This window comes from Panthera pardus, unplaced genomic scaffold, assembly GCF_024362965.1.
Source record: "Panthera pardus isolate Hobbes unplaced genomic scaffold, ASM2436296v1 HiC_scaffold_8, whole genome shotgun sequence".
In the NCBI taxonomy this organism is placed as follows: Eukaryota; Metazoa; Chordata; class Mammalia; order Carnivora; family Felidae; genus Panthera; species Panthera pardus.
In genome coordinates, this window is record NW_026527013.1 from 99,546,777 (window position 1) to 99,561,351 (window position 14,575).

Below are 14,575 nucleotides of genomic sequence, written 5' to 3' on the forward strand. Positions count from 1 at the left end.
ACACACATGGATGTAAGATCTATGAGGGCAGAATTTTTGCCTGTTTTGCTCACTAATGCATCTTCAGTGACTGGCACATAGAAGATTGTCAATAAATATTTGTGGAATGAAGAAAGTGCAGGAGGGAGGAAAAGAGGGATGGAAGGAGAGAAAAGGTTAATTTCTCATTAGCTAGGTGAGGAGAAGGGGAGGACAAGGAGGTATTACTGGAAGAGCCAGTGACTTTGCAAAGGCCAGTAAACTAGAACAGTGTGAATGCTCCGAGGGCAAGATCACGGGATGAGGCCAGAGTGGGCACTGGGAACCAGCCTTAAATGCCATGCTGAAGAATTTGGACTTTATCCTTAGGTTAAAAACATTTAAGTGGCTGAGAAACATAAGGATGTTTGTGTTTTACAAAGATCACTCAGCCCAAGTATAGAGAGTGAATTGGGTGAGGGCAGTGAGCCAGTTAGGAGGATAATTGTAATCTAGTAACTAGTTATTTGAGCAGAAGTGATAATGGCCTGAGCTAAGACTGTGGCAAAATTGACAGCACAAGGGAGCACATGTTGGAATCATTAGTAGAATCAGTAGGACTTCTAATAAATGTGAGAAGGGCAAGAAATCAAGGATGCTCCCTGCCCCATCCACCACCAGCTTCTTCCTTGTGCCTTTGGAAAGGAGAGCACAGATAGAAGAGGATGAGTCCAATAGCAAATCACTTACAGCATCATGAAAATACCACTTTTTTGCATCTCAGTTCCTTTAACCATTTGGGGCTGTTATGTCCAGGATACCCTTCTTATCCATCTTGCTGACTCCCACTTCTTTAAGTTTCAACCCAGATTGCTGACTCAGCTTTTAAATATTATGAAAAAGAGCTTGGTGTAACTGTCAAAAAAAGGCAAGATGTAGGAACTGATAATGCAGTTATTGTACAGCTTATGGAGATGGAGATTGATCCCACTTAAAAAGCAGACATTTTCCATACCAGCAGGAGATTTCTGTCCCAGAAATATGTTATTATAATGTAAGTGGCCCACAAGGCTCATACTGTTATAATGAGTTTACACAGGACTCACTAAGGTTATAAAAATAAAAATATTAGCTTTGTACTGTCAATGCCAAGTGTAAATACAGTGATTCTATGTGTTCCCTTGATATTTGACCTTGAGCAAGTTTCTCAACCCTCTTTTGCCTATGTCTTCTCATCAAAAAGGACAAAATGATCTCTCAGGGCTATTCCAGCTCCAAAAAATCTGGAATTGTCCTTTTTTTTCTCCATGAAGCAATCAGAACAGACATTATGCATATTTTACAGACAGAAAACCAAGGCTCAGAGAGGGGGCTTCCCTTTGAACAGACCTGAACAAGAGCTGACCTCTTCCCATCCTGATACCTGCTCCCATGAGCGCTCATCATCCAACTATTGCAACATTAAAACAATCATGTATTTAAAACCAAAAAGATAACTTGATTTTAATGAATTTTTGAATTTTGCCACACAAGAACAGCAAAATGTTTCTTTTGCTCTTTTGCAACTAAATTAAGCTTACATTTCAGTCTGGGGGATTTTTTTTTTTTTTTTGGTTGTTTCAAAATAGATGAAAGTGTTGACCCAAACTTAACTACTGTGAGAGTTTGGACCTTTTTTTTTCTTTTAAGAAATAAGAAAGAAAATTAGGTATTAATGTAGATATTTACATGAAGGGGTTCATTTAAAATATTTTTAAAATGTTAAATACTAAAAGATATTATAGAGTATTATTGGTTTTGAAAGTGCCATAGTGCCATAGTTATTTTTAAAATATATGAGTTGTGTATGTTATGTTTTTAAGACTTAAATCTGATTGTAAAAAGTTTTCACAGTGAAAAGCAATATTATGACAGAAACCAAACCATAGATCCAGGAAGCTCAGAGAACACTAAAACTCTACACTTAGGCATATCATATTGAAAGTGTAGAAAATCAAAGACAAAGAGAATCTTGAAGCAAGCCAGATATGGGAGAAATGCCCTTTTTTATAGAGGAGCAAGGAGAAGAATTATATCAGACTTCCCTTCAGAAATAATGCAAGCAAGAAAGAGCATAACCACCAACCTAGAATTATGTATCCAGCAAAATTATCTTTCAGAATGAAGGAAAAATAAACTTTTACAGAAAAACAAAAATCGAAATAATTTGTCACCAATAGATCTGCCTGACAAGAAATGTTAAAAGATACTCTTCAGAGAGAAGGAATAAATGGAGGGGCTTCTCAGTTCCCTTCTCTGAGGTCCTGGAGCCATGCCTGGCACCTGGATTCCCCCCCCCCCCCCATGCTGAATAATGCCAACACAAGCAAAATGGATTGTTGGCTGAAAAAGAAAGATGAAACAACTGCTTTCTTGACCCACAGCTGAAACCTCTGCATTTAAAGATACAGAACTGGATATAGCAAGCTCTCTGGCTCATGGAAGATGGAATCTATGGCAAAGAAACTGAGCAAAACTATAAATGAGAAATGAAAATTTCTCATGATAATGAAAGCTATCTTCCTTTCAAATTTATAGATGCAAATAATGTACCTTATTATGTCTTATGCAACAGGACATTTTCATATAATATCACGATGCCGGTTAAGTGGTGGCATTATTTTGAGACAAATTATCCAGAGTTTAGAAAAAAAGAATTGAATATTTTAAGTGTAGACTTATGAGCTCTTTAAAAGTCAAAAATTTTACAGCCTTCAAACTAGAAATGAAAAGGCCATTGAAGTATCATTTAGGTACTTTAAATTCTAATAAGTTAGGGGTGCCTGGGTGGCTCAGTCGGTTAAGCGTCCGACTTCGGCTCAGGTCACGATCTCGCGGTATGTGAGTTCGAGCCCCGCGTCGGGCTCTGTGCTGACTGCTCAGAGCCTGGAGCCTGTTTCAGATTCTGTGCCTCCCTCTCTCTCTGACCCTCCCCCGTTCATGCTCTGTCTCTCTCTGTCTCAAAAATAAATAAACGTTAAAACAAAAAAAAACCTTTAAAAAAAAAATTCTACTAAGTTAAATGTCACTCGCTATAACCCACATAAACAAAAAACCCTTTGGGATCCTTCCTTTTTATTTTATAAAGAGTAAAGGGTTCTTGAGGCCAAAAAGTGAGGAAACCATTATGTTTTGTCCCTAGCTATGATAGATCCATTTCTTGCTATGACCACATAAAGAGCCATTTTTATGGAATCCCACGAACCTATACAAGTCTCTGACTAGGCCTAGGTTTTTGGTCATTCTAGTTCAGGAAGCTGATTTTGGTGACGTACAGAACACTGACCACTGTTAGCTTTTTTTTTTTGTCTGTTTATTGTGTTTTTTTTCTCTGCTTTTTTTTTTTTTTTGCTCTTTCTCATTTCTTTTTTTTATTAAAACACTTTATTGAGGTATGATTGACATAAAAAAGCTGTATGTGTTTAATGTATGCAATATGGTGAGTTTAGATATATGTATATATCTTTAGAAAAAACTATAAATGGAGCTAAATTAATCACATCTATGTAAATATGGTTCACTACAAAGCTAATAATGTGATAGGATAAAGATACCATTTCTACAGAGTTTAGTGTCATGATTACTGTGCTTCTACCAATGGATTTCTCATTTTTGTGCTCTTCCAGTTACCTTTACTATATCCCAAGGTCTCAATCATACCTTCTGTTCTATTTTTCTTATTTCTCGTAGATCTCCACTCTGCCCCCAATACCCTGCCCCAGAGCCATTAGTCCTCATTTGCTTTTAGGTCTGCTGCACAGTTGTTCTCCAGAATAGAAATGTCACTACTCTCATAGATTAAATTAATTATTCTGAAATCTTGTAAATCAGTTATTGCTACAAAAAAATTCTGTGTAGCCATAATGCTGCAAAAGCAACCCAAAAATCTCAGTGGTAACAACAAACATTTATTGTTCTTACTCTGCCTCAGACTATGAGTTGAAATGCCAGCAGTTATGTAGGGCATGCTTTTCTCATGGAAGATGGCAGAAGAGAGAGAGAGAGAGAGAGAGAGAGAGAGAGAGAGAGAGAGAGAGAAGCCAAATAAGCATGTTTAAAGTGTCTGCTCATGTTGCATCCACTTATGTTCCATTAGCCAAAACAAATCACATGGCCAACCCCAACATCAAAATAGTAAGGGAATGTAATTCCACCTACTCTAATGGGAGAGAAGCATTCACTTGGCAAAGGCATAAATGTTTATGTTGACAGAGAAGATGTGAAAAATGGGAAGCAATAGTCCATCATAAAAACCTATGTCTTATTCATCACTCCCTTCTTTTGGTAAAAACATCCTCTAGTAACTTCCTAAGAAAGGGTGTATAGTAGGTAAATGTGAAAGAGACATGTCTGAAATGTCTTTATTCTGCCCTCATACCTAATGGATAAAAAAAACTCAAGAGCCTTACTCCATTATCTTCCATTACCTAGTGTTGCTAATGAAAGGCTTCTGCCAGGCTGCTGCTTATTATTTTGTTGTACCCCTTTCTATCTTTCTCCATATTCTCTTTATCCCCGATGTTCTAAAATGTCTCGATGAGACAGATATAAATAATTTTTCCTTAATTGTGCCAAGCTGTAGAAGACTTTTATTAGTCTTTGTTTGATTGCACTACTCATTTCTGACTTCCTTTGTATTTACTGTTTCTAAGTATAGAGACTGGAGACTTGTCCCCGTCCCTGTGTAGTATAGTATAGGCTACTGCTCTCCCCAGTTTGCTTCATCAGTTTTCTATATTCCATAAATTTCTTGAGTCCCCTTGTCCACTAATGATCTTTGCCCTGCTCTCTTCATGTTGTAGAGTTATAACACTTAAAACTTTTTGGGGGCTATGATTTTATTGGTGGCTCAGGAAGAGGAGTTAATAAAATAGTATATCTTGGTCAGTCATTATGTTGATTCATCAGTTTCAATATTTTATGTACTGAACACCTTTTACATTTAAAGATAGACTATTTAGGGGCGCCTGGGTGGCTCTGTTGGTTAAGCATCCACCTTCGGCTCAGGTCATGATCTCATGGTCCGTGAGTTCAAGCCCCACGTCAGGCTCTGTGCTGACAGCTCAGAGCCTGGAGCCTGCTTCAGATTCTGTGTCTCCCTCTCTCTCTGCCCCTCCCCCTTCATGCTCTGTCTCTCTCTGTCTCAAAAATAAATAAACATTAAAAAATATTTTAAAAATAATAAAGATAGACTATTTAAAATATTTGTAAAATGTCTGGTTATCCCAGAAAGTATAACATTTTTAAGTCTATTTAAATAACCTGGCTATATTGGTATCCAGATTTTCAAAGGTAATTAGTTTGAATGTGATTTATTTACTATACAGAAGAATTTGAAACATTACCAAAGACAGCCAATTTCTCTAAGGTAGCACCATGCAATAGAATTTTTTGCAATAGTAGAAACATTCTCTGTCTGCACTGTCCAATATGGTGGCCACCAGCCACATGTGACTATTGAACACTTAAAATGTGGCTGATGCTATTGAGGAACTGAATTTTCAATTTTATTTAATTTTCATTGACTTAAATTTAAATAGCTACTTGTGGCTAGCAGCTAATATATTAGCAATTCAGTATGGATCTAAAATTTTATGAAATTCACAAAATTAACCATATGTTTTTTGGTATATGTCACTTCCGTAAAGAAAATTACACCTGAAAGGAATAGGCTTGAGAAATCTAATAAGATATATAGGTAGTATAAAGTCATGTTTATGATCGATACTAAAGAATATACTTGTTCACTCAGTAAATACTTTAAGAGCACATAACATGTGAAAAACGCTCTTATCAGGTGCTAGATTTACAAAAATGCAGACATACAAGGCACCTGCCCTTAAAGATCTTTCAGTCCACTGAGGAACCAGACATGCAAACCAACCAGTAAATATAATCAGAATGTTGCCTTTTCTATCTATGCTAGGTGTTTAAAAGACAGTGTCCAATTATCCAGGACATGCAGCTAAATCCTTACATAAGAAGTAGCACTTGGATCCTGACTCAAAGCTGAGTAAGACTTTCCCAAGAGATTAATGGGTAGGATACTTCAGGCAGAGAAGGAACAGCAAGGGTACAGGTGTGGAGACAGGTTCCAGAAAGGCAAGCCACTTGTTGCTACTAGAACCATTCTAGAGTGCAGTTGCGGGAATGTCAGCAGATGAGACTGGTCAGTTTGGCAGGAGTGGCAAATGACTGTAATGTGAGAGGAGGTACACCACTCCCAGTGACAGTATGTAAAGTATAATCCTGACATAGTATAGACTCGATGAGTTGGAAGAATAGTGAACTTACTGTATGTTCCAACCCAACCCTCTTTATTCACTCAGTCAACAAATATTCTTTTTATGTTCTAAATCTTTTTTTTTTACACTGATCATTGGCTTTAGGAACGCTTTATGAGTAGCTGGTAAAAAAGTATATTTTAACACAGCATCAGCTGAAATGAGAACAAATCCCTAATCAGAGGACTCTCACTCAGTAAACTCATTTAAAATAATGATGGATAGCATACTACAGGGTTTTGCAGCTCCAGAAAATACAAAATTTAACTTCAGCATACTACTGCAGAATACCAGGAATGATTCCAATTGCCCTTGTACTTACCAATAAATCATAAATGTGCTCTTGCTAATTATTTATGGACAGGCACATCTAATCATCTTATCTGTTTCAAATTTGCAATTTTGATTTACTTACATCAAAACTGTTTGAAGCTGGAAAAAATTGGGCACTAACCGAAACAGTTATTTCTTCCTAGGAAATTTGAGACCATACCAGCTACACACTAATCACACTAAGAAATAGTAAATTTTGGAATAAGTGTTCTGGGAAAGGCAGGGAATAGAGATCATTAGGGAATAGAGCACCACCATGCTCTCAGAGGTGAGACCTGGCCTAAGATTTCTATATGCTTTAAATTTCTCTGAACGAAGACATAAAGTATTATTCCCTTATTCCCTGGTCTTTTAGCACACACACACACACACACACACACACACACACACACACACAGAATAAACCCCACTGAAATACTCTCAATTAGAGTCAGTGGAAATAAAGTCCTGGGTTAACACAGTGAGTTTAAAAAAATAATAAAAAATACTTACCAAGGTGTCATGACCCCATCTTATTGTTGAGTTCAGCTTTTCCATTCTAAATCCCTATTTTCTGTTTATAACTTACTCCAAAATGTCCCTTTTGACCTTTAGGTCTGATATTTCTCTTGCCTTGTCTCAATCCAAAGGCGAATTTATTTGCAATTTGAACTAAATCTCTTCAGTTATTTCAGTTACTTGTGTTTGAAGAAAATACCTGCTTTGTGCTTTCAGAAATCGTTCAGATTTTTTTCCATGTTCAAATAGCTTAAAAATGACTTTGTTTTTGAAGCTGTAGGATTGGCCTGGCTGTATTGAAGATCCAATTCAAAAGGAGTTGGTTACAAAATTTAGATTAAAGAACCAGAAATGATGAGGCTCCATAGTATGTAATTACATGGAGGCAAGTGCACACCTTCCCCCACCAGCCATCCTACACATGCTTGTGACAATAGTCACAAGGTGATTGTGACTAACTCAAAGAAAGATCAAAACTGACCTCAAAAAAATCAGTTTAAAGGGCGTGTCTGATTTTTAGAAGTTTGAAATAATAATAAAACAGCCCCAATTCGCAAGCTCACAAAGGATATATACATATGCAAGGAATATCCATGTGGCTTTTGGTAGAACTTGGAGAATATAATGCAGAATACATGACTGGGACTTGAACCCTCTGGATTCTAGCTCACCTTCTCTTCTGACTTTTATTTATGACTCCAGCTTGAACTTCTAATCACGCTTCATCACGCTGTCTACAAAATGAAAGATGGCTTGATGTGTGAGTGCCCTGAAAAGAATGAACTCTCCCATCTATGCTTTTCAAGGGCATTCATTTCAATTAATAACTTTGTTTCACACCTACTAAAAGCCAACCTAAATGTCAGTGCTGTGGATATGGAGATGAACTAAGATGAAGATCCTCCCTCAAGAAATTCCCTGAATATGAAAGAGACTGATGAAGTATACTAGTATAGAATTAATGTAAACAGAGGTTATTTTCAATAAAGACAGACAACAATTTGAATATATTATTAGCAAGCAAAGAAAGACAAAGAGAGGTAGACCAGCAAATAGAGACTAGACAAAGATACACATCTAGACATAAATTACTAAATTCATAAATTTTCCGAAGTGGAAAAATGTTTAATTCTACATAATCACCATCAACAACACCTCTTCACCCTCATTCCAATCCAGGCCCTCCCAAATAAACATACAAGCTAAAGAAAATCAGTGTGCTGCCTAAACAGATGCATTTTTAGAGCAAGTCCCTTAGTTGCTCACTCATCTTCTTTCCAACCAGATTGTCAATACCAAGCCACTTCTACTCAGGTACTGTGGAGCTCTCAAAGAGAGTGCATTTTAATAGTCCCTCCAGATAATTATAGTAAAAAACTAGATATTCCCTCTGCCTGAAAATAAACTTTGTCCTTCAGACTTCCAGTACACTTATACCTACCTCTCCTAGAACAACTTTCTGCTTTTTCTAGGTTCCAAATTACTATTTTTTCTTGCATTTTGTAAGTCATCATGCATCTGCATTCAATGGAGATATTTACTACTAAGTTTCTTTTTGCCCAAGTATGTTATTAAATTGATAGTTGATCTATTGCTGTTACATTAATTCAATGAATATTTTTTGAATACCTGCTATATGTCAGGCTCTAATGCTAGGTATTTGGGCCATATGTCAGTCTTTGAAGATATATATCCCATGGCAACTTCAAAATTTATCAAACACGAGGCAAAATCAAAGCAACTAGAGAATATTGCTGCTGAAATCTGGATTCAAAAATCTCTTGATTTCTTGATTTGGATTTTTTATATGCATATTAAAGTGACTTTCAAAAAACTAACAATAATGTCATTCTAATGAAGTGAGGTTTTGGAGCCGAGATGCAGTGAACACATTATAGTGTGTTCTATGGTGATGTGGAGTGGCTGTCCACACAGATGGTTTTGATTTTCATTTCCTGAGAAGCTGAATCAACATGTTGTGGCTAACGTCTATGTAATTTAATGTATTGAATAAAATGTACCATTGCTCTCTACTGGGGGATAAAAGGTCTCACTTGACTGTGGTGTCCTTGTACTCTAAAACCACAACAGACATATTTAACAATCCTTAGTTATTAAAAATCAACCTAAGAAACTCTTTCCTGTTTCTTTAAAAAAAAAGAGGTTTTGTTTGATTAACTCATTTGTGGTTTTTTTACATCACAGTAGAAGAAGGGCAAATGTTAATAGAATTTTCTGTCATAGACTAATGAGTTTTGCAGATAAAATTCTATTATGGTGCTGACATCTAAGATGTCCACAAATTGACTGGAAGCATATATTGTAAGAATCAACAAGCTAAGTCATCAGTTCCAAATGGGATGAACTCTTCCTGAGGGCCATGGCAGAGCAAATTCTTAAAGGGGCCCTCCCTTCCTGTGCCGCCTATCCACCTTCATTCTAGGTGACCAGGGCTCTCATCTGACTCTGATTGTCTGAAGCCCTCACATGATACCAGTCCCCTTTGGTTCAATATGCTCATTTATTATAAGGAAAACAATTATCCAAACTCCACCAACTTCACATGATTTTTTTGTGGGGAATCATATAAGGTAATTTATGTGAAAACACTCATAAAAGTGTAAAGTGCAGTTCAAATGTACATAATGCTTTAAATTGTGTTATTTTTAAATTTTTAATTCAAGTATAGTTAATATACAGTGTTCTATTAGTTTCAGGTGTACAATATGGTGATTCAACAATTCTATACATTACTTAGTGACCATGATGATAAGCGTACTCTTAATTCCTTTCATCTATTTCATCAATTCCCCCATCCATCTCCCCTCTGGTAACCACCAGTTTGTTCTCTGTATAATTAAGAGTCTGTTTCGTGGTTTGCCTGTTTTTTCTTTGTTCATTTGTTTTGTTTCTTAAGTTCCACATATCAGTCAAATCATATAGTGTTTGTCTTTCTCTGACTGACTTAATTTCACTTGGCATTATACTTTTTAGATCCATCCATGTTGTTGCAAATGGTAAGATCTCATTCTCCTTATGGCTGAGTAATATTCCATTACACACACACATACACACACACACATACACACACACACACACACACACACACACACACACACACACACCGCATCTTCTTGATCCATCTATGTATCGATGGACACTTGGGCTGCTTCCACAATTTGGCTATTGTAAATGATGCTGCAATAAACATAGGGGTGGATATATCTTTTCCAATTATTGTTTTCTTATTCTTTGGGTAAATACCTACTAGTGGAATTACTACATCATATGGCAATTCTATTGTTAATCTTTTGAAGAACATCTATACTGTTTTCCACAGTGTCTGCACCAGTTTGCATTCCTACCAACAGTGCACTAGGGTTTCTTTTTCCCCACATCCTTGCCGATATTTATTGTTTCTTGTGTTTTTGATTTTAGCCATTCTGACAGGTGTGAGGTGATATCTCACTGTGATTTTGATATGCATTTCCCTAACGATTAGTGATGTATAGCATCTTTTCATGTGTCTGTTGGCCATCTGTATGTCTTCTTTGGAGAAATGTCTGTTCATGTCTTCTGCCCATTTTTAATTGGATTATTTTATTTTTGGGTGTTGAGTTGTCTAAGTTTTTTATATATTTTTGATACTAACCCTTTATCAGATATGTCATTTGCAAATATATTCTCTCATTCAGTAGGTTGTATTTTAGCTTCATTGATTATTTCCTTTGCTGTACAAAAGCTTTTTATTTTGATGTAGTCCCAACAGTTTATTTTTCCTTTTGTTTCTTTTGCCACAGGAGACTAATTTAGAAAAATGTTGCTATAGCCCATGTCACATGCCTGTGCTCTTTTCTAGGATTTTTATGTTTTCAGGCCTCACATTTAGGTTTCTAATCCATTTTGAGTTTATTTTTGTGTATGGTGTAAGAAAGTGGTCCAGTTTCATTCTTTTTCACATAGCTGTCCTATTTTCCCAACACCAAATGGTGTTTTTGTTATTACTACTGAGCATTTGGAGCATTCTGCTCCAAAATTACCTGCCCTCCTGACCATCCAAACTGCCATTCCTATGAATTAGGTCAGTAATCCAATTATGTGGCTATGGAAACTTACAACAATGTGTGAACGAATGATAATTTTTAAAAGAGCATCAGAATTGGTAAAATTTATGGGAAAAAGTGATTTTTGTATGTTAGTGTGCTGGCCATTTTACCACCATTATACAGTGAATGGTTAACAACCACTAAGAGAATTTTTATTTCGCCCACTCAATTTCTTCCCTAGATCTCCCAGAGAAGTGTCTTCTCTTGGGATTTTGTGATTCAGAGTTGGGAGAAAAAGACTGAAAAGAAGAGAAGTTCTTTGTTTATGGCTGAAGAAGGAGCTTAAGGAGAGTCAAGTAACTGAGAGTGGATATGAGAGAAAAAGGGGTTTAAGAAGTATTGCTAAAGGCTATGTGTCCTCTTGAAATATCTTCAAGAATCACATACTACTGAAGAAACACATGTATTATAATCTGTTAGCTGTTCATGTTCATTCCTTAATTCAATAGCCACCTATGTAGGTATGCCAGTTTACTAGACACTGTTAGGAATCCAAAGACAATAGAATTCACTTAAGCCTAGTAGTAGATAAGCCCTTCAAAGGGCTTATCAAATATATGTAAAGAAATTGAGCATATTAGATTTTTGTACATTTTTAGGCTTAGATTGCTATACTACTTAATAAGACTGGACAACATGGGTCATATCTTCATATCAACATTTATTTAACACTAAACTAATACCAGATAATGTATTTTACCACTCTTCATGCATTATCCTATTTAATATTTACTCCAATCCTTTAAGATATACTATTGCACCTACATTCATACAAAAGGAAAACCAGGCTTAAAGAGGTGACATAACCTGCCACGGTAACACAGCTAGTATGTTTCAAAGCCAGGACTTGAATTTCAGAGACTGACCTCTCAATCATTCACTGTACAATTTCATGTAAACCAGTCCCCCTGTTGATAAATTGTACAGCAGAAGGGACTTTGATCAACTATGGTGAAGGATAGGAGAGTAGAGAAGTGGAGCCTTTACTTTCCCTTCTGTAATCAAATTGGCTCATCAAGCTCAGAGGACCAGAGTCACAACAGCCCCCAGTAGCTGTAAGGTTAGTGACAACTTTGCTTGTATGGCTAAAACACGTGAATAATGGAGCACCCAATGGTGCATACAAATAGTTTTTGAAATAACATTCAAAAGGAATACAAAGAACCAATGCCTACATTCCTACAAACAAAAAAGGAAGTTGCCTACATGAAATTAGGTTACCTGATTATGCTTAGAGCAGGGGCATTCCCTGTTACAGATATCATTGTAACTGGTAGATTAATTCATGAGTTATTCCAAACTTAGATATTATGATCAGATACAACCAGATCTACATAGATGTCTCTCCCTTAACAACGATAGAAAGGAATTCTTTAAAAAATGTAATCAAATACATTAATACACAGAATGATGTCATGGGTAAAGTATAAAAAATTACCAAATATTTATCTGATTTATATACTGTATAGTCTACTACTAGGCTTAAGTCAATTCTATTGTCTTTGGATTCCCAACAGTGTCTAGTAAACTGGCATACCTACATAGGTGACTAGTGAATTAAGGAATGAACATGAACAGCTAACAGATTATAATACATGTGTTTCTTCAGTAGTATGTGATTCTTAAGTAACAATTAATACCTCCTTTAAGGAATAACTAAATTTTTCCAAGCCCCTGTGGCTCGGCTCAAAGTCACAGTGGTGACAATGGGCCTCTCTTGTATCATTCTTAGGTTTCACATTTGCTGTTACATAGTAAGACGTTATTTGCTAATAGCATATTAATAAACAGCTTCTTAAACACCCTCTGAATTTCTAGAAGCCCATTTTCTATTGTTCAAGGCTCTCTACCTTAACCACTGCTATTATGCTTTTTCTTCCCTATTGTTCTTTGTGCCAGGTTCAGAGTTCCATGCATACCTTACTCACTAGTTTATGTTCACTATCTTTGTGTGTAAGATCAGAGTCTCTGTATTTAGAGAGGGCTGATGCAAATACTTCCTGCTGAATTTTTGTGGAACCTAAGACAAATTGAACATTTACATTTAAGAAAAAATTTTCTCATCTGTAAAATGGAAATAATAATGATAATTATTATCATTATATATCATCTTTTCATAGCCTATCTAATCTTTGCTCATATTCTGTGGATTATGCCTCCATGATACTAAAAATTATTCCCACCTGAAAATGCGCAACACAGGGGCTTTATTGTATCGCTATACCTGTCATATTAAACACTTCCTTAACTGGAACACTCAAGAGTACTGTTAAATTTAAGTACTGCATGGTCAGTTAGCATTAAGTAGACTTGGCTTTTATTGATTTCAGATTAGTTTAGAAGGAAAGAGGCCTAGTGGACATGAGGCATGTGCATTTACATTTTAAGAAGAATAGGATGAAGTGGGAGGAGAAGATGAAGGTACAGACCCTGGTCATTGCAAGGACAGTACCGGGAATTAGATCTCACTGGAAGGCTCAGTGACCTAAGAGAGGGGACACCACATAAAAAAAGAAAGAGAGGATGACAACCAACATTTTTTTTCCATCCTAGTTTTACCTAAAGCTCTCCTGGCATAGGTAAGAACAACAACAATAATAATAGTAACAGTGATAGCTAACATTTACTGAGCAATTATTGTATGGCTGACAAGCACATAGAAGTGTTCCATAAGAGTTAAAATTTCCAAGATTCTATTCGTTAGTCCATAAATACATAGTAATATTTTTAGATCATATATTCTGATTTAAGATTCTGCAAATGTGGTCATTATAAGGTTATGATAAGTCACAGGAATAAGCTTCATATGCTTCCACAAGCGGATTTTGCAAGCAGGATATACCAACATACTGCAACTGAGAACAGCAACACATGAAGACCTAGATTGGAATAAAAGAAAAGTCAGCTTTGTTCTATTCCCCCCAAAATGATAGAATAACCGTTTATAGAAAATACTCCTGTGCTCACTTCGGCAACACATATACTAAAATTGGAACGATACAGAGAAGATTAGCATGGCCCCTGTGCAAGGATGACATGCAAATTCGTGAAGCATTCCATATTTTTAAAAAGGCATTGAAATCCAAGAGGCACAGAGAACTCCCTTCAGACGTAACTTGAATCAATCTTCTGCACAACATATCATAGTGAAACTGGCAAAATACAAGGATAAAGAGAAAATTCTGAAAGCAGCTAGAGATAAACGTGCTCTAACATATAAAGGGAGACCTATAAGACTCGTGACTGATCTCTCTACTGAAACTTGGCAGGCCAGAAAGGAATGGCAGGAGATCTTCAATGTGATGAACAGAAAAAAATATGCAGCCGATAATCCTTTATCCAGCAAGTCTGTCATTT

At 36.2% G+C, this 14,575-nt stretch overlaps 1 non-coding gene across 1 annotated transcript; it reads left to right on the forward strand.

Moving 5' to 3' along the window:
* The first annotated feature begins 14,177 nt into the window (after nt 1–14,177).
* On the forward strand, nt 14,178–14,284 carry LOC128775716 (U6 spliceosomal RNA). The gene has a single exon (XR_008420696.1). It is a non-coding gene; the product is annotated as a U6 spliceosomal RNA (small nuclear RNA).
* The last annotated feature ends 291 nt before the right edge of the window (nt 14,285–14,575 follow it).